Source organism: Podarcis tiliguerta (assembly GCF_965153285.1).
Source record: "Podarcis tiliguerta genome assembly, chromosome: 8".
Taxonomy (NCBI): Eukaryota; Metazoa; Chordata; class Lepidosauria; order Squamata; family Lacertidae; genus Podarcis; species Podarcis tiliguerta.
In genome coordinates, this window is record NC_139541.1 from 85,427,327 (window position 1) to 85,447,934 (window position 20,608).

A 20,608-nucleotide genomic window follows, 5' to 3' on the forward strand; every position below is an offset into this window, starting at 1 on the left:
TCTTTCCGATCCTCTATACCGGTTTGTGTCCCTTATTTATTTCCTTTTGACTTCCATCTACCTCTTTGCGGTCTCTGCATTTCTCTTGCTTTTTAGTTGTCCGTATTCAATGGTTACAATAAGTACACTTTCCCATATGTCTGTGAACTGGGATTGCTTTAAAAATTATCTGATGAAACAGGGTTCCAAGAAGAAGGCTTGGTTGTGCCTTGATTAAGTTCACAGACATAAGGACGGAATCCTAATCTCTGCAATACAGAGTATTGTATAATCCCTGCAATATTGCATTTGGAAGTTACACAACTCACCTGTGCTAATAAGTTGTTTGATCAAGGCTTCTCAAATCTGGTGCTCTTGACTTTTGTTTGCAAAGAGAAGGGTTTTTAACGTCTTAATTAGCTGTGGCCTATTCACATTTATGTCCTTTTAAATGTGTTTTTTTGGGGGGGATCTGTCTCCTGAGAAGTCTCTATGTGGGACAAGAAGCTACAGTTAGAACTGGATATGAAGCAACTGATCGGTTCAAAATTGGGAAAGGAGTACGACAAGGCTGTATTTTGTCTCCCTGGTTATTTAACTTATATGCAGAATTCATCATGCTAAAGGCTGGGCTGGATGAATCCCAAACCAGAATTAAGATTGCCGGAAGAAAGATCAACAACCTCAGATATGCAGATGACACAACCTTGATGGCAGAAAGTGAGGAGGAATTAAAGGAATTAAATTAAATTAAATTAAATTAATGGGGGTGAAAGAGGTGAGCGCAAATTATGGTCTGAAGCTCAACATCAAAAAAAAGAAGATCGTGGCCACTGGTCCCATCACCTCCTGGCAAATAGAAGGGGAAGAAATGGAGGCAGTGAGAGATTTGACTTTCTTGGGCTCCATGATCACTGCAGATGGTGACAGCAGCCACGAAATTAAAAGACGCATGCTTCTTGGGAGAAAAGCATTGACAAACCTAGACAGCATCTTAAAAAGCAGAGACATCACCTTGCCAACAAAGGTCCGTATAGTTAAAGCTCTGGTTTTCCCAGTAGTGATGTATGGAAGTGAGAGCTGATCGCTGAAGAATTGATGATTTTGAATTCTGGTCTGGAGGAGACTCTTGAGAATCCCATGGACTGCAAGAAGGTCCAACCTCTCCATTCTGAAGCAAATCAGCCCTGAGTGCTCACTGGAAGGACAGATCCTGAAGCTGAGGCTCCAAGACTTTGGCCACCTCATGAGAAGAGAAGACTCACTGGAAAAGACCCTGATGTTGGGAAAGATGGAGGGCACAAGGAGAAGGGGACGGCAGAGGATGAGATGGTGGGACAGTGTTCTCGAAGCTACCAGCATGAGTTTGACCTGACTGCGGAAGGCAGTGGAAGATAGGAGTGCCTGGCGTGCTCTGGTCCAGGGGGCCACGAAGAGTCGGACAGGACTAAACGACTAGACAACACAGCAACCGTGTTTTGTGTTGTGTTGGCTCCTAGGATGTAAGTCATGGCCCCCGCCTGCTAGCCTGCTCCCTCAAATATCCCTGGTTTGCTCCTTTCTATATATAGGGTGCCTACATTCTGCATGAACTGGTTGCATGCAAACATGTGCAAATGGCTTGAGATACCTGTGAGGTCCATCAATGACCATATAGCATCTAGTCAACACAAAAAACAGTGACAATTTGTTGATGACAAAGGACAGCTGGACATAGAAAGGGCCCCATTGCCTTCAGTAGATTAGGGCCTCATCAAACCTAAATCCGGCTCGGGGGTGGGGGTGAGGTGGGATGAATTTGAAATCTGATCTCTCCAAGGTCCTATTCCAGTGGTGTCCAAAGTTTTTTCAAAGAGGGCCAGATTTGATGAAGTGAAGGGCCGTGAGGGCCGAACAAAGTTGTTGACTTTACCAGACCTTTTTTAGCGTTGAAGTTGTCGAGGTTTTTAAAGGATTTTACCCCAGGAAGTAAACTGCCACAGGGGCCAGATTAAACCGACCAGAGGGCCAGATTAGGCCCCCGAAAAAGACTTTGGACATGACTGTCCTAGTCCAACACCCTAACCACTATGCTACTCTGCCTCTTTGAAGATTCCCTCCCCGCCACTTCTTCCTTTAGGTCTGGTGATGCCTCTTGAGGCTGAGTGAGGAGCGTCCTTGCGGGTGACATTTGTTCAAGGTGCTGCCGACAGGGAAATGTTCTGGTCTGAACCTTGAAGGAGCGTCAAGTTCATATCGAGAGGGGCAAAAGTGTTTGCTTGCGAACAGGCCGGGCTAAAGTATGAGCCCCACCCTCCTCGTGAGATGGAGAGGGGTTGAGTAACCCTTTCAAGAGAACATGGCCTCAGCTTTCTCAAGATCACGGGGTAAAAAACAAGTTATTGCCTAATACCCTTTATTTCATTTTTAAAACTTGGCGACTTTAGCAGTTCTGCTCGATTGTAAACAAACGTAATCCGTTCACAAACGTAATCCTTTTCGGAAATTCCATTCCAAAACCAAAGCGTTCCAAAACCAAGGCGCACTTTCCCATAGAAAGTAATGCTAAGCGGATTAATCCATTCCAGGCTTTTAAGAACAACCTCTAAAAGAGCAATTTAACATGGATTTTACTATCTAACGGGACCATTGAGCCATAAAATGAAAGCAATAAACAATGTACTGCAGTCACAAAATCAATTAATCAATCAATCAGTAGCTGAACCGGGTTCCACACAGTCACAAAAACAAAAAAAGCTGCAGAACCGAAAACACAAAATGAAGAGCAAAAACAGACAGACCTCAGCGTTAGCACTCAAGTTGGAAGTGAAACACTCAAAACAGAGCACGTTCGGCTTCCGAAAAAAGTTCGCAAACCGGAACACTTATTTCCGGGTTTGCAGTGTTGGGGTTCCATGTTGTTTGAGCACCAAGGCGTTTCAGAACCAAGGTACCACTGTAAACCAGTAAACTCCTCAAAGCGGTTTACAAAACAAGAATAGCTGTGGCTGGCATCCGTCTGTCTCGAGAGAAAATGGAGTGTGCCTCCGGGGGTGACGTTAAAGCGCTGTGTTAGCATAAGGTTACCAGATTTTTTCCCAGTGAATCCGGGGACACAATGAATGAATGAATGAATGAATGTTGTTTAGTGGTGTCCGCCTCTTCATGACCCCCTGGACCAGAGCACGCCAGGCACTCCTATCTTCCACTGCCTCCCGCAGTTTGGTCAGACTCGAGTTGGTAGCTTCGAGAACACTGTCCCACCATCTCGTCCTCCGTCGTCCCCTTCTCCTTGTGCCCTCCATCTTTCCCAACATCAGGGTCTTTTCCAGGGAGTCTTCTCTTCTCATGAGGTGGCCAAAGTCTATTTTTGTTGGAAAATCTTAAGAAGAATAATTAAAAGAAAAAAGAAAAAGAAAAAAACAGAGCAGGAGGCTGGATTAGTTTCTCATCTTATGTTCTGATGAAGCAAGCTTTTCTTATTGATTCTAGAATGTATTTTAATTAATTGACTCTGCAATTTTATGTACACTGTGATATTTTTACCTGTTGTTAGCCACACTGAGCCCGACTCAGTGAAGGGAAGGGTGGGGTACAAATAAAATGTTGTTGTTGTTGTGTTAGCGCCCTTTTGGGACTTTCCTTCCAGAGATTGCAAAAACTCAGGTTCCCATTAAGTCAGGCAAGGCAAGACTCAGAGCCTCCCTTATCATGTTGCATTTCGCACAATCAGCAAACAGCGTTGCACGTTTCGACACGATGCGCAGAGAAATTGCATGGGTAATCCGATCTGCATGAAAATCTGGCGTGAAAAACTGGCCTTGCTCATCGCTTATTAGGAAATGAAGGCAAACGGCCACATCAGGACCGGTGAGGCAGCAGTTGGGGCAGGAGGGCTAGAAGGAAACCAAGCAGCTAGACCTCATTGTCTGAGAAGGAAATTTGTGCACAAGGGCCAGTGTTTGCTGTTATATGCGCAGAGAGTGGAAGATTCGCCCTGATTTAATATGGAGGCATGGTTGCTCAAATAGCTGGGGGGCAAAGCTAGCACATTGAAAAACTATTGCTGACATTTATCAATATTGTTAAATGGGAGCCCCTTTTATTTTACTGAGTTCAATAGTGTTAACGGAAAAATCTGAGGGCTTCCTTGGACAAAAACAAAGACCCCAACCAGGATTACTTGGAGCAAAACAGCAGCCTGTAGGCTTGGCCTTTATTGAACAGTTGCAACAGGGTGCTCCCCTCACCTGCAGGAGAGAGGAAGGACACAAAAAAATGGTGTGCAAGGTCTTATAAAGACTTTTGAAATTCCCATCCTGTAGATCAAGCCCACCCCCAGAAACATCATGCATACATCACAGAAAGGAGGGGTTGAGGGAGGAGTTGTGGTGGTAACCTGAGTGTCCTGTCACCGGGCTGGTTCCCCCTTTCCCCCTCCCCATGAGTACTTTCCAGGTGACAGAGGGGAGTTTGCAGTTTCCTGCCCCCAGAGGGAAGAGCTGATTATTGTGCTTTGTTCCAGTCTGTGCTGAATCGACTCCCATATGCAAGTTCTTTGTGATCTTGATGGTCTTCTGTCTAGGGCAATCAGGGTTGGCATAGCAACTGGGCAGGGCTCCTGTGAATGTGCTGGTATGCTGAAGGGATTATGGGTGCCCTGTATCAAACCTTAACCATTTTGTAGTCCTTCCTTCATGGAGTAAAATAAAAGTGGAACAGTGCAAATCCGATGTATGGTTGATTTTCTATGAATTTATAACAGAAGCATAGCGTATGTAGTGTGTGAGTGTGTGTGAAGTTTGTACAAACTGAATGATGGGGGGGGGGGGTGTTTCCTGCTACAATAGGATTCAGAATGCAGCAGTCTGATTGGTCCTAGAACAATAGGATTCAGAATGCAGCAGTCTGATTGGTCCTAGAACAATAGGACCCAGAATGCAGCAGTCTGATTGGTCCACAGGAGCCACCCAATCCAGCTCCAGGTGGAAGTGAATCCGCAACCTGATTGGCCTACAGGAGAATCCCAGAATTAGCCAATCACGTGGGACCCATTGTGTAAATAATGTATATAAAGCAGACATTTTGGGGGAACTTCCATTCTTCCTCACCACAATGAGCAGAATGAAGAGGATCAAGAAGCAAGGAGTCATGAAGCCGAGGTTCAAGGATCAGGAAGCAAGAAGCCAAACACAGCAAGGCAGGGAATGTGTTGCTGTGGCAAAGAGCCGAAGGGAAATGCTGACCTTATATCCCTTCCCGGCTCTTGCCACCAGGTGCAGCAAGTTACCAATTGGCCTCACCTGTGCGGCCGTGCCTTGCCTCTCCAGAACAAACCTAGGAAGGCCCCAGTCCTGCGAATAGCTACCGGTCACAGGGCCTGGCTCTTGCACGCACTCCTGACAGTCACAGACAGGGCAGAGCAGACTACTGAGACCGCAAAAGGTTAGACAGAGGGCAAGATGTTCAGACAGCTGTGGCTTTATCTGTGAGGGGGCGTGTGCTCCACAACCCAGCGATCATTCCTACAATGTACTTTCTTTTTACCTTTTTTTTTTTAAAACTTTATTTCATGTGGTTAAAGCTGCTATGGATGCATTGGACTATGACTCCCATCAGCTCCTGTGGCATAGGGCTGTTCTGGCTGGCGCTAATGGGAACTGTAGTCCAACGAAGGGCCGTAGTTTGGGAGAGGCTGTTACCCAGGAAACAACTATCTTGCACATGTAAGAGATCAACATTTTAGTGTGGTGGTGCCACACTGTGGAACTCCCTGCCTATTGACATCAGGCACGTGCCGCCACTGTACACTTTTGGACACCAGCAAAAAAACCCACATCTTTGTTTAGCCAAGCTTGCCCAGATTTGTAGGATGCTGACGTGTGTTTTAACCTAAGGTAAAGGTAAAGGTACCCCTGCCCGTACAGGCCAGTCTTGCCAGACTCTAGGGTTGTGCGCTCATCTCACTCTATAGGCCGGGAGCCAGCGCTGTCCGCAGACACTTCAGGGTCACGTGGCCAGCGTGACAAGCTGCATCTGGCGAGCCAGAGCCGCACACAGAAATGCCGTTTACCTTCCCGCTGGTAAGCGGTCCCTATTTATCTACTTGCACCCGAAGGTGCTTTCAAACTGCTAGGTGGGCAGGAGCTGGGACCGAACGGCGGGAGCGCACCCCGCTGCGGGGATTCGAACCGCCGACCATGCGATCGGCAAGTCCTAGGCGCTGAGGCTTTAACCCACAGCGCCACCCGCGTCCCATGTGTTTTAACCTGGTTTTTAGCTTATCATTGATTAAATTTTTTAAAAACCCTATTGGTTGTTTTAGACTGCATTTACTGATAATTTCTTTGTTTATTCTTTTTGTAGAGGGATGCGAGCGGCAGATGGGGCTTGTCCACCTGGGAGGCAGCCCATCTAGGAGAAGGAAAAGTCTGAGCCTAAACCTCCGCTGCCTTGCTACCTACATCACAGAAAAGGCGGTCTACAGCAGAAATTTGAAGGTTGTTGTTTTTCCTGTCTGCCAGGTTATCTGATAATGCCTTATCTGGTTGCCTTTCCTGGTAGTCTGGCCATTCCTTTGAGATGGTGATTACCCAATTCCTGAGACAATGGGAAGGTTCCCTCACCCCCTCCCTCCTTGCAGAGAAAACATTTGGTCAGTTTGGGAGTCAAAATGGTTTTCAGGGCGGTCCTCCTGTGCTGCTCCAGACATGTGGCCCATATATCTGTGTAGGTGCTTGGTTGGCACATTTATGAACATTTATTAGATACATAAGACCTTAAATTTTTAATTACACCCACCACCACCACTGAAGAACCAACAACTCAGGGGCTGCCCAGGCCCATGGAGAAAGGAGATAGAAGCCTCGGAGGAAGGGGAAATATGGCCGCCCTTCTGCCACCGCCATCGCTGCAGCAACAACGTCCCAAACGAGTAGTATGTATGTATGTATGTATGTATTTCTAGACAGCATCTTAAAAAGTAGAGACATCACCTTGCCAACAAAGGTCCGTATAGTAAAAGCTATGGTTTCCCCAGTAGTGATGTATGGAAGTGAGAGCTGGACCATAGAGAAGGCTGATCACCGAAGAATGGATGCTTTTGAATTATGGTGCTGGAGGAGACTCTTGAGAGTCCCATGGACTGCAAGAAGATCCAACCTCTCCATTCTGAAAGAAATCAGCCCTGAGTGCTCACTGGAAGGACAGATCCTAAAGCTGAGGCTCCAAGACTTTGGCCACCTCATGAGAAGAGAAGGCTCCCTGGAAAAGACCCTGATGTTGGGAAAGATGGAGGGCGCAAGGAGAAGGGGAGACAGAGGACCAGATGGTGGGACAGTGTTCTCGAAGAAACCGACATGAGTTTGACCAAACTGCAGGAGGCAGTGGAGGACAGGAGTGCCTGGCGTGCTCTGGTCCATAGAATCATAGAATCATAGAATCATAGAGTTGGAAGAGACCACAAGGGTCATCGAGTCCAACCCCCTGCCAAGCAGGAAACACCATCAGAGCACTCCTGACATATGGTTGTCAAGCCTCTGCTTAAAGACCTCCAAAGAAGGAGACTCCACCACACTCCTTGGCAGCAAATTCCACTGTCGAACAGCTCTTACTGTCAGGAAGTTCTTCCTAATGTTTAGGTGGAATCTTCTTTCTTGTAGTTTGTATCCATTGCTCCGTGTCCGCTTCTCTGGAGCAGCAGAAAACAACCTTTCTCCCTCCTCTATGTGACATCCTTTTATATATTTGAACATGGCTATCATATCACCCCTTAACCTCCTCTTCTCCAGGCTAAACATGCCCAGCTCCCTTAGCCGATCCTCATAAGGCATTGTTTCCAGGCCTTTGACCATTTTGGTTGCCCTCCTCTGTACACGTTCTAATTTGTCAGTGTCCTTCTTGAACTGTGGTGCCCAGAACTGGACACAGTACTCCAGGTGAGGTCTGACCAGAGCAGAATACAGTGGCACTATAACTTCCCTTGATCTAGATGCTATACTCCTATTGATGCAGCCCAGAATTGCATTGGCTTTTTTAGCTGCCGCGTCACACTGTTGGCTCATGTTAAGTTTGTGGTCAACCAAGACTCCTAGATCCTTTTCACATGTACTGCTCTCAAGCCAGGTGTCACCCATCTTGTATTTGTGCCTCTCATTTTTTTTGCCCAAGTGCAATACTTTACATTTCTCCCTGTTAAAATTCATCTTGTTTGTTTTGGCCCAGTTCTCTAATCTGTCAAGGTCGTTTTGAAGTGTGATCCTGTCTTCTGGGGTGTTAGCCACCCCTCCCAGTTTGGTGTCATCTGCAAATTTGATCAGGATGCCCTTGAGTCCATCATCCAAGTCGTTGATAAAGATGTTGAATAAGACCGGGCCCAAGACAGAACCCTGTGGCACCCCACTAGTCACTCTTCTCCAGGATGAAGAGGAACCATTGATGAGCACCCTTTGGGTCCGGTCAGTCAGCCAGTTACAAATCCACTGAGTGGTAGCATAGTCAAGACCGCATTTTACCAGCTTCTTTACAAGAATATCATGGGGCACCTTGTCAAATGCCTTGCTGAAATCAAGGTAGACTACATCCACTGCGTTCCCTTCATCTACCAGGCTTGTAATTCTGTCAAAAAATGAGATCAGGTTAGTCTGACATGACTTATTTTTCAGAAATCCATGCTGACTATTGGTGATCACAGCATTCCTTTCTAGGTGCTCACAGATTGTTTGCTTAATGATCTGCTCCAGAATCTTCCCTGGTATTGATGTTAGACTGACTGGGCGGTAATTATTTGGGTCCTCTCTTTTCCCCTTTTTGAAAATAGGGACAACATTTGCCCTCCTCCAGTCCGCCGGGACTTCGCCTGTTCTCCAGGAATTCTCAAAGATGACTGCCAGTGGTTCTGAGATCACATCTGCCAGTTCTTTTAATACTCTTGGATGCAGTTCATCTGGCCCTGGAGACTTGAATACATCTAAACTAGCCAAGTATTCTTGTACTATCTCCTTAGTTATTCTGGGCTGTGTTTCGTCTGCTGAATCTTTTGCTCCAAATTCTTCAGGTCGGGCATTGTTTTCTTTATCGGAGAAGACTGAGGCAAAGAAGGTATTGAGGAGTTCAGCCCTTTCTGTGTCCCCTGTTTGCATTTCACCATCTTCTCCTCTGAGTGACCCCACTGTTTCTTTGTTCTTCCTTTTGCTACGAACATACCCATAGAAGCCTTTTTTGTTGCTTTTAACCTCTCTAGCAAGCCTGAGTTCATTCTGTGCTTTAGCTTTTCTGACTTTGTGTCTACACGTGCTGGCTATTTGTTTGAATTCCTCTTTGGTGGTTTCCCCCCTTTTCCATTTTTTGTACACATCCTTTTTTAATCTTAACTCAGTTAAAAGTTCTTTAGATAGCCACCCTGGCTTCTTTAGGCACCTTCCATGTTTCCGTCTCATTGGTATTGCCTGAAGTTGTGCTTTTACTATCTCCCTCTTAACAAACTCCCAGCCATCACAAACTCCCTTTCCTTTTAGTATTACTGTCCATGGGATCTCACCCAGCACTTCCCTAAGTTTTATGAAGTCGGCTTTCTTAAAGTCAAGAAATTGAGTCCTAGTATGCTTGGCTGCTCCTTTCCGTTGTATAGTAAACTTCAGAAGAGCATGATCACTTGCGCCTAATGATCCTTCCACTTCTACCCCATTAACCAGGTCATCGACATTGGTTAGGACCAGATCTAAAATGGCTGTTCCTCTTGTTGCTTCTCCCACTTTCTGGACAATGAAGTTGTCTGCAAGGCCAGTGAGGAATCTGTTTGACCTTATGCTCTTGGCTGAGTTTGACATCCAACAAATATCTGGGTAATTGAAGTCCCCCATTACTACTATCTCCCTTCCTTTTGCATGCTTGGTCATCTGTTCCAGGAAGGCATCATCTATGTCCTCCGTTTGGCTTGGGGATCTATAGTAAACTCCCACAATGAGATCACTATTATTCTTCTCTCCCTTAATTTTGACCCAAATGCTCTCACTTTGGCTTTGAGGTTCTAAATCTTGGATCTCTTCACAGGTATACACATCCCTGACATATAACGCCACTCCTCCTCCTTTCTTGTCTGGTCTGTTTCTCTGAAATAGATTGTATCCCTCCATTTTTACATTCCAATCGTGGGACTTATCCCACCAGGTTTCAGTGATGCCTATTATGTCATATTTAGTTTGCTGTACCAAGAGCTCAAGCTCATCTTGTTTATTTCCCATGCTTTGTGCATTAGTGTACAGACATTGAAGTCCATTAGTCATTCCCCCGTGTCTCTTATTTAAGGATTTTTTCCTCCCACCACTAGGTCTGCTTGCTGCTTGCTCCATTTGGTCTATGACATTTGGATGATCATCTTCATCAATTAATAGACTCTTACCTTCAGGAGCACTGTCTCCCTCCCCCACATTAGTCAGTTTAAAGCCCTCCTGATGAGGTTTCTTAGTTTTTTGGCAAAAACATTCCTCCCAACCGGTGTGAGGTGCAGCCCATCGCTTGCCAGAAGTCCATCCTCAAGAAACTGCAGTCCGTGATCTAAGAATCCAAACCGTTCCTGTTTACACCATTTGCGAAGCCAGCTGTTTACTTCCACTATTTTCCTCTCTCTCCCTGGGCCACGTCGTTCAACTGGGAGGACAGATGAGATGACGATTTGTGCATTTAATTGCTTCAATTTCCTGCCCAGAGCCTCGTAGTCTCTTTTGATCTTCTGGAGGCTATTGCTTGCAGTGTCATTGGTTCCCACATGAACCAAGAGGAAGGGGTATTTGTCAGTGGGTTTTATGATTCCTTGCAGTCGTTCAGTTACATCTTGGATCTTAGCCCCGGGGAGACAGCACACTTCCCGAGACATCTTGTCAGGCCCACAGATCACTGCTTCTGTTCCCCTCAGTAAGGAATCCCCTATCACCACTACACGCCTTCTCTTAGGTTTGGTCAGGGTTCTTCTGTGAGCGGTCCGTTCCAAGGTCGCCTGCACATTCCCTGAGGACTGACTTTGCTGCTCATCTTCATATACGTGATCGACTGTAATGAGGGAGAGATCCTCAAATGGAGTCTGCTCTTCGTCTTCCATGCTAGGGGAGAGGACCTCAAAGCGATTGTGTATTTCTAGACAATCAGAGCGAACCCTGGGCCTCCTACTTCTTTGAGTCACGTTTCTCCACATATCGGGCTCCTGTGTTGGTGAACTAGCCTCCTTCTCAGGGGAGTCCCCTGTCTCCTCCTTGGTGGAGACGGTGTGCTCTGTTGCTTCAAAGAAGAGCTCCAGCTCTCTAATTCTTTGGAGCGTAGCTACACGTTCCTCCAGTTGTTGGACTTTGTCTTTTAGGAGGGCAATCAACATGCAATTGCTGCACGTAAAGCTGCCTGCAACCTTTGGCAAGATGGCAAACATTGCGCAGGAACCGCAGGCGACTGCAGCTGTTCCCTCCCCCTCCATCTTGAGAATGTGTCGTTGGGCTTGAGACTAGCTCCCCTAAATCTAAAAGATGGTTCAAACTGCGCGCGCCGATAGGCGCGCGCTGCTGCCCTGCAAACACTGATAAGCTCCTCCCACAGCTAATCACCTGCCTCAACAGAAACCCTGCCCCCTCTGACCTTTGACCAGGGAAAGCAGCTAATCAGCCACAAGAATCACACACACAAGAAACCCCTTTTGGCTCCTTCTTCAGCCGCTGCCCTGCAAACACTGATAAGCTCCTCCCACAGCTAATCACCTGCCTCAACAGAAACCCTGCCCCCTCTGACCTTTGACCAGGGAAAGCAGCTAATCAGCCACAAGAATCACACCCACAAGAAACCCCTTTTTGGCTCCTTCTTCAGCCGCTGCCCTGCAAACACAGGGGGTCACAAAGAGGCGGACACGACTAAATGACTAAATAACAACAAAGCCAGAGAAAACTTTGGTTAGGCTCAGTCCCCCAAACCATGGTTTCGCGCTCTGGCTTCCCTCAAAGAATCCTGGGATTTGTATTTTGGTCAAATAAATGTCTGAGGGAGAGCCTTAGCCTCATCTACAAAGTTAGTTTCTTGGCGAGAAGAGCCAAAAGCCGTTAAAGCAAATCTGAGTTATAGATCTGCTCAAAACCCACACCATGTGGAGGTCGGATGTAGTTTTCTTCCCTCTCCGCTAGAGGTCACGCCAGTCCTTCAGATTAAATGTTTGCAGGCACCGTCATCAGTCCAAAGGCAAAGTTTTAGGGCAAGGAGAAATTTACCTGCCTGGGAGAGCCGGAAGAGAACGAAAAATGAAGAAGCCTTTGAATTCAGCCCAACTTGAAATTCAAGCTGTCAGTTCAGTGATGATGAGTCTGCGTAAAACGACAGACACCACCACGGTCAACACCACCTGGACTTTCCCTGGAGATGAGGTAGAGATTGATCGCTTGGACCTCTTGCATGCGAAGAAGATTTTCTGTGGCCAGAGTGAGGTTTGATGAGGCCCTAAGCAGTTTGAATCCCCGCAATGACGGGGTGAGCTCCCGTTGCTCGGTCCCTGTTCCCACCAACCTAGCAGTTCAAAAGCATGTCAAAGTGCTGATGAGCGCCGCAACCCCAGAGTCAGCCACGCTGGACCTAATGGTCAGGGGTCCCTTTACCTTTATGATTGCAAAACTGTTAAGAAGTATTAGGAAATGATTTATAATGAAATGAAGAAGATGTTTAAAATAACTTTTGTTTAAAAAAAACCAGAAGCTTTCCTATTAGGTATTACAGGAGTGGATATACGAAGATTGCAAAAAGATTTCTTTAAGTATGCAAATACAGCCAAATGCATACTACTCCAACACTTACTTTCTTTATTTTTGTACATTTTTGCTAATTTTACTGGAGTTAGAGAACAGTCTGTCTAAACCATGGGTAGCAAACTAAAGCCCAGGGGCCGGATCCAGCCCAATCACCTTCTAAATCCGGCCTGCAGATGGTCCAGGAATCAGCGTGTTTTTACAGGAGTAGAATGTGCGCTTTTATTTAAAATCTCTGGGTTATTTGTGGGGCATAGGAATTCGTTTATATTTAAAAAAAAAAAAAAATAAAAAATATAGTCCGGCCCTGCACAAGGTCTGAGGGACAGTGGACCGGCCCCCTGCTGAAAAATTTTGCTGACCCCTGGGCCATCACACAGCAGAGAGCAAGCCTGTCCCCGGCTTGACTTCTTTCGGAATTCGTAAGTGCAAAATTGTTTGGGAATTTCAAGTGCACAAATTCAGTCGGGCACGGGCAGTGGCGTAGCGTGGGTTGTCAGCACCCGGGGCAAGGCAAGTAATTTGCGCCCCCTAACCTGTGGATTTGCGCCCCCTAACCCTAACCCCCAGATGTTGCGCCCGGTGCGGCCAGCCCCCCCTGCACCCCCCACGCTACGCCACTGGGCACGGGAAGAAAACAGCACAACTTGGGGGCACCTAGTTCACTGCATCCAGGCTTCATGCTCCCTCACAGGGGGGGGCAGAGAGCAGGTGGGGGTGCGGCTGACGCACATCCCGGGGGCGTGTCGTGCATCCTGGGGGCGTAGCACCCTGTCTGTGGGAGCGTGGCACCCAGCACGGGGGGGGGGGCAGCCGCGATGACAACCCCACTGGGATTGTGGTGTCGTGAGCGGTGCGCTCCCCCCGCCCCCCTCCTCCTCCGCCAGCGCCTCCGGGACAGGGGAGGGTGGTCCATTAGGGCAAATGGGGCCCCACCAAACGCAGCCCCCACTCATCGGATACCAGTGCCGCAATGGGTCACTGCAACTGGCTGTTGACCAGAAGGCTGGTGGTTCGAGACCACCCAGGAGTCCTGCATCACATGGGCCAATAATACTCAGGAAGCCGTGGTCGCATAGATAAATACAGTGGTGCCTCGCAAGACGAAATTAATCCGTTCTGCGAGTTTTTTCGTTCTGCGAGTTTTTTCGTCTTGCGAAGCACCAATGTGTATTGACGGTTTCCCATAGGAATGCATTGGCGGTTTTAAAAAAAAGGCGCAAGACGTTTCGTCTTGCGAAGCAAGCCCATAGGGAAATCTGTCTTGCGAAGCAACTCAGAAAACAAAAAACTCTTTCGTCTTGCGAGTTTTTCGTCTTCCGAGGCATTCGTCTTGTGAGGTACCACTGCAGTCTTTTCTACTCCATTGGGATTTCGGTACCTAGAATTCCTAAAAGAAAGGCTTTGGTCTTTTTTTAAAGAAAAATGTATTTTAAACATTTTTTTTCAATTCATTATATATCATTTCCCAAAATTCTTTTGCTACTTCACACGTCCTCCACATATAATAAAAGGTGCCTTCGCCACCTGAACTTTCTAAGTGGGTGTGTTGGGATGGGGTTGAACCTGGGATCTCCTGTCTGCGTCCCCCAAAAAGGAGGAAAAGGGAAGAACAATTTGTTTAGAGGCTGTTGTGTGTCCTGGAGGAAGTGGAGAAAAAAGAGCTTTCTTCTCTCTCTCTCATGACAGTAGAAACTGCGGACACGGAGTGAAGCCGAATGTCGGGAGATTTAGGAAAGGATGGGACTTCTTCATGCATTGGTTGGCATCCGTCTGTGGCTGTAGAGACCGATACAGGAGAGACATGTTTTGTTGCAGATGAAGATGTGATAGAGAGAGGTTTTTCTTCCTCTCGTGTAACACTGGAACTTGTGGGCATTCAACGAAGCTGAATGTTGGAAGATTCAGGATGGATAAAAGGAAGTAGATGTTCATGGTTCATCTATGGAACTCCCTGCCACCAGAGACAGCGATGGCTTTAGGAGAGGAGACATGTTTTGTTGCAGCTGGGGTAGATGAAGGCGTCCAGTTGTCCTGCTGCAGGTGGACCATGGCTTTTCTTCTCTCTGCCCTCCTCCCAGCGGTCATTCCTCCTCTGGTCACTGCTGCGGACCCATGACTTGACTGCCTGACTCCAGGCACTGCGGTCGTCTGCAGGGGATTCCCACACAGAAGGCTGGATGTTGCCAGCCTTAATGGTACGTTGGCAGACATCTTTGTAGCGCAGTGTAAGGCATCGCTTGAGCTCTGTGAGTGCGGCTTTCTCCCGATTGAAGTGCAGAGTGTTTGAGGACTGGGACATTTGCAGGGAAACCAAAATGCTTGTTTACAAAGCTATTGTACTACCAACCTTACTGTATGCTTGGGAAACATGGACCGCTTATAAACGCCATCTCCAACTTCTTGACAGATTCCATCGATGGTGTCTCCGGAAAATTTTACACCTCACTTGGGAAGACAGGAGAACTAATACCAGTGTACTGGAAGAAGCAAGGATCACCAGTGTTGAAGCGATGATTCTTCAACATCAACTTCGTTGGACTGGTCATGTTGTGCAGATGCCTGATGATCGTCTTCCAAAGCAACTACTCTATTCCAAACTTAAAAATGGAAGGTGTGATGCTGGTGGTCAACAAAAGAGGTTTAAAGACTCTCTCAAGGCAAATCTTTAAAAATGTAGTATAAACACTAGCAATTGGGAAACACTGGCCTGCGAGCGCTCCAGTTGGAGAACAGCCTTGACCAAAGGTGTCCTGGGCTTTGAAGACACTCGAACTCAGGACGAAAGGGAGAAATGCACTAAGAGGAAGGCACGTTTGGCAAATCCGCACCGTGATCAACTCCCGCCCAGAAACCAATGTCCCCACTGTGGAAGGACGTGTGGATCCAGAATTGGCCTCCACAGTCACTTACTGACTCATTGATTGCAATAACACAAGTACTATGGAGACAACGATGTTATATAAAATGTAGATTATTGGGAAAGATGCAGTAGAAAAGGTTTGATAACAGGACCCACGGAGGTGAGCTGGGAAGTCCAGAGATTTCGAAGGAATCTTTTAATTGCTCATGTGTACAGTTGTATTGTTATAATTCTATATTTGTAAAATCAAATGAAAATTTATTTATTTTTAAAAAAGGTGTAGCCACGGGCCATGTTTCCAGACATCTTTGTAGCGCAGTTAAACTGCGGAACTCTCAGCCACAGTAGGCAGCGACGGTCACCTACCTGAATGGCTCAAACAGAGGATTAGACAAATTCGTGGAGGTTGAGACTGACAGTGGCTACTGGTATAATGGGCACCTATCATATTTTTCGCTCTATAAGACCACAAGACGCACCTAGTTTTTTGGGGAGGAAAACAAGAAAAAAAATATTCTGAATCTCAGAAGCCAGAACAGCAAGAGGGATCCCTGCACAGCGAAAGCAGCAATCCCTCTTGCTGTTCTGGCTTCTGGGATAGCTGCGCAGCCTGCATTCACTCCATAAGACGCACACACATTTCCCCTTACTTTTTAGGAGGGAAAAAGTGAGTCTTATAGAGCAAAAAATACGGTAGTTGGCCCTGTGACAACAGGATGCTGGTGAAATAAGAAATTTAAGGTCATATATATATATATATATAATAAATGTTCATAAATGTAACAACCAAGCACATACATAGATGTGTGGACCACATGTCTGGTGCAGCACAGGAGGACCGCCCTGAAACCATTTTTGCTTTCCAAACTGACTGAATGTTTTCTCTGCAAGGTCGAAGGAAAATGGAAAAGCCTCCCCATTGTCTTTTCCTTCGCAAATCCTGTCTTAAGGGTATATCTGTCTGTGTATGAATAGGGTGAGCCTGTGATCTGGCTCAGGAACTAAGTATTTGTCATTACAAAAGACTGGCCAGGCTCCCCAGGGTATCCAATCAAGTGAGCATTAAGAGGTGACCTGCCAGACAGGAGGTAAACAAGGCACTCAGATTTCTGCTGTAGACCGCTTCTTCTGTGATGTAGGTGTGATGTATCTGGGGGTGGTCTTGGACTCCAGGATGGCCAATTAAAAATGTCTATATAAGGACCTTTGTTTGGGGTCCTCCTCCTTTCCTGCGTGTGAGGGGAGCACCCTGTTGCAACAGTTCAATAAAGATCAGGCTTACTAGCTGCTTTGCTTCTCAGTATTCTCTGGTTGGCCTCTGTTCTTTTCTCCAACTGATAGAGAACCTGCAAAGGACTCTATAAGGGCTCTTGTGTCTCCCATAAGGGAATAAGGGCAGATTTACGTTTATTACACTGGACCTGATTGGTTCCTGGCCTGATCCTGCAGGCATTTCTTAGTTTCTTAAGAAAACGATCAGTTCTGCAGTGCAATGTAATGTAATAAGGCTGTGGAATGGGAGCCGATGACACAACACAACACACTTTTCAAGAGAATGAAAGAACTTAGAGCAACAACTGAGAGTTGCAGGAACTGGAAGGGCCAGCTGTTTCCAAACCTCACATGGCCAAGAAATCCTCCCCCCCCCCCCCATTTTCTGTTTTTCATTTCTTCCTGGCATTAAGGACACCTTTACCTGTTTCTTCCAGCGACTATACCACAAATCTAGGTCAAATCTGAGCTTGAGAAAAACTGGGAAAAGGGACAGAGCAAAGGTCCGGCTTGCAGCCGGCCTCGCCATGTCCAATTTTGGTATGGAAAAAAAAAAAGGCAGTTTACAAGCCGAGAATCCAAAAGAAACTGATAAATAAAGGAATTATTTTGGTCTCAGACTTGGCTCGGAGAGACTGACTGGAATAACCAAGAGGCCTGGGAACAGAGTGGGTGCATCCGGCGGGGGGTCAGTTAGCTCTTTGGAGTTTGCTCAGCCGGTCGGGTCTGCCTAGAGGGCACCTCAGAGGTCCTCTAGTCTGACCCTGTGCAATGGCAGGCTGAGGAACGTGTAAGAAATGCCGCCACCGGGTCAGGCCAAAGTGAATTTGGCTAGTTTGTGGGGGGTTGGGCAGCGTCAGGCCCAGTGGGCAAATGTGGCCCCCTGACCCCTCTCTCTGGCCCTTGAACTCTCTCTAGGCCACACCCCTCTCCCCAGGCCACACCCCTCTCCCCAGGTCACACGCCTTCCAGAGCCACACTCCTCTCCCAGGCCACACCCCTCTCCCCAGGCCACACCCCTTCCAGAGCCACACCCCTCTCCCCAGACCACACCTCTTCCAGAGCCACACCCCTCTCCACAGGCCACACCCCTTCCAGAGCCACACCCCTCTCCCCAGACCACACCCCTTCCAGAGCCACACCCCTCTCCCCAGACCACACCCTTTCCAGAGCCACACCCCTCTCCCCAGACCACACCCCTTCCAGAGCCACACCCCTCTCCCCAGGCCACACCCCTTCCAGAGCCACACCCCTCTCCCCAGACCACACCCCTTCCAGAGCCACACCCCTCTCCCCAGGCCACACCCCTTCCAGAGCCACACCCCTCTCCCCAGACCACACCCCTTCCAGAGCCACACCCCTCTCCCCAGGCCACACCCCTTCCAGAGCCACACCCCTCTCCCCAGACCACACCTCTTCCAGAGCCACACCCCTCTCCCCAGGCCACACCCCTTCCAGAGCCACACCCCTCTCCCCAGGCCACACCCCTTCCAGAGCCACACTCCTCTCCCCAGGCCACACCCCTTCCAGAGCCACACCCCTCTCCCCAGACCACACCCCTTCCAGAGCCACACCCCTCTCCCCAGGCCACACCCCTTCCAGAGCCACACCCCTCTCCCCAGACCACACCCCTTCCAGAGCCACACCCCTCTCCCCAGACCACACCCCTTCCAGAGCCACACCCCTCTCCCCAGGCCACACCCCTTCCAGAGCCACACCCCTCTCCCCAGACCACACCCCTTCCAGAGCCACACCCCTCTCCCCAGACCACACCCCTTCCAGAGCCACACCCCTCTCCCCAGGCCACACCCCTTCCAGAGCCACACCCCTCTCCCCAGACCACACCCCTTCCAGAGCCACACCCCTCTCCCCAGACCACACCCCTTCCAGAGCCACACCCCTCTCCCCAGGCCACACCCTTCAGCCCCTCTCCTTCTCATTTTCCTTGTGTGTTTTGACCTGGCTGGGATGTCTCCTTGAACCTGGATAAATGCCTCTTGCTTAAGTGTCAGATAGAGAGGAAGAGGCAGAAACTGGCCACCAACTCCGCCTAATGATCCTAAGCAGAGATTTCCCCCAGTCTGCATTAGTTTCTGATGTTCGGAGGTGCTCTTATTGAGGCATTGTTTATCCGTTGGGAGATCGGGTGGGATAATAATGCAATAAATAAGAAATGAAAACATGATTATTTTCAGCTGCTTTTTTCCTGGTTCAAGCCTTTATTTCAGGAGCTTAAGCTGGAGAACAGTTTTAGAACATCTCGGCTTTTTTTAGCCGCTGGAATCTGCACCGCGGTTTAAGCCAGCGGTGCATTTAGAGACTTCTGTATTGCTGCCATCGAAATACAGTGGCGCCTTGGTTCTCAAACGCCTTGGGACTCAAACAACTTGGAACTCAAACACTGCAAACCCAGAAGCAAGTGTTCCGGTTTACAATTTTTTTCGCAACGGGAAGGAGACGACAGAGGACGAGATGGTGGGACAGTGTTCTCGAAGTTACAAACATGAGTTTGACCAAACTGCGGGAGGCAGTGGAAGACAGGAGTGCCTGGCGTGCTCTGGTCCATGGGGTCACGAAGTGTCGGACAGGACTAAACGACTAAACAACAACAACAACAAAGAGCTTAGTGGTGGACGCCTGGCACCCCCCCGAATTTGGCGCCCAGGTGCCCTGCCCCCCTTGCACCCCCAGGTAAAGACAGCCCTGACTGGATGCACATTTCCAAAATATAAGATAAAAAAACTAATAAAATAAAACCTACATACCCGCCTGCTAGCCTGCTCCCTAAAATATCCCTGGTTTGCTCCTTTCTATATATAGGGTGCCTACATTCTGCATGGGCTGGTTACATGGCAACATGGGCAAAGGGCTTGAGATACCTATGAGGTCCATCAATTACCATATAGCATACAGTCATACCTCAGGTTGAGCGTTTTCAGGTTACGCTCCGCGGCGACCCAGAGGTAACGGAATGCGTTACTTCCACGTTTCGCCGCTCGCGCATGCACAGACGCTCAAAATGACGTCACGCACATGTGCAGAAGCGGCGAATCGTGACCTGCACACGGATCCCGTTCTTATCCAGAGGTACCACTGTATATTCAACACCAAAACCAGTGACAATTTGTTGTTCACAAAGGACAGCTGGGTGTATAAAGAGCCCCATTACCTTTGGTAGCTTAAAGGTAAAGGGACCCCTGACCATTAGGTCCAGTCGTGGCCGATTCTGGGGTTGTGGCGCTCATCTCGCTTTACTGGCCGAGGGAGCAGGCGTACAGCTTCCGGATCATGTGGCCAGCATGACTAAGCCGCTTGTGGCAAAACCAGAGCAGCGCACGGAAATGCCATTTACCTTCCCACCGCAGCGCTACCTATTTATCTACTTGCACTGGCATGCTTTCGAACTGCTATGTTGGCAGGAGCTGGGAGAGAGCAACGGGAGCTCACCCAGTCATTGCGGGGATTCGAACCGCCGACCTTCTGATCGGCAAACCCAAGAGGCTCAGGGGTTTAGACCACAGTGCCACCTGCGTCCCACTTTGCAATCATGCCACATATGAAAAAAAATGTCCCTTCTGCTGATTTACATTTAGCACAACATTGGAAAGAGGAAAGAGACCCTGCTAAAGAAGATTGGCAAGTGAAATTAATGGAATATGCTGAAATGGTAGTAGTAGTAGTAGTAGTAATAATAATAATAATAATAATAATAATAATAATAATTTATTTGCATCCTGCCCTCCCCGGC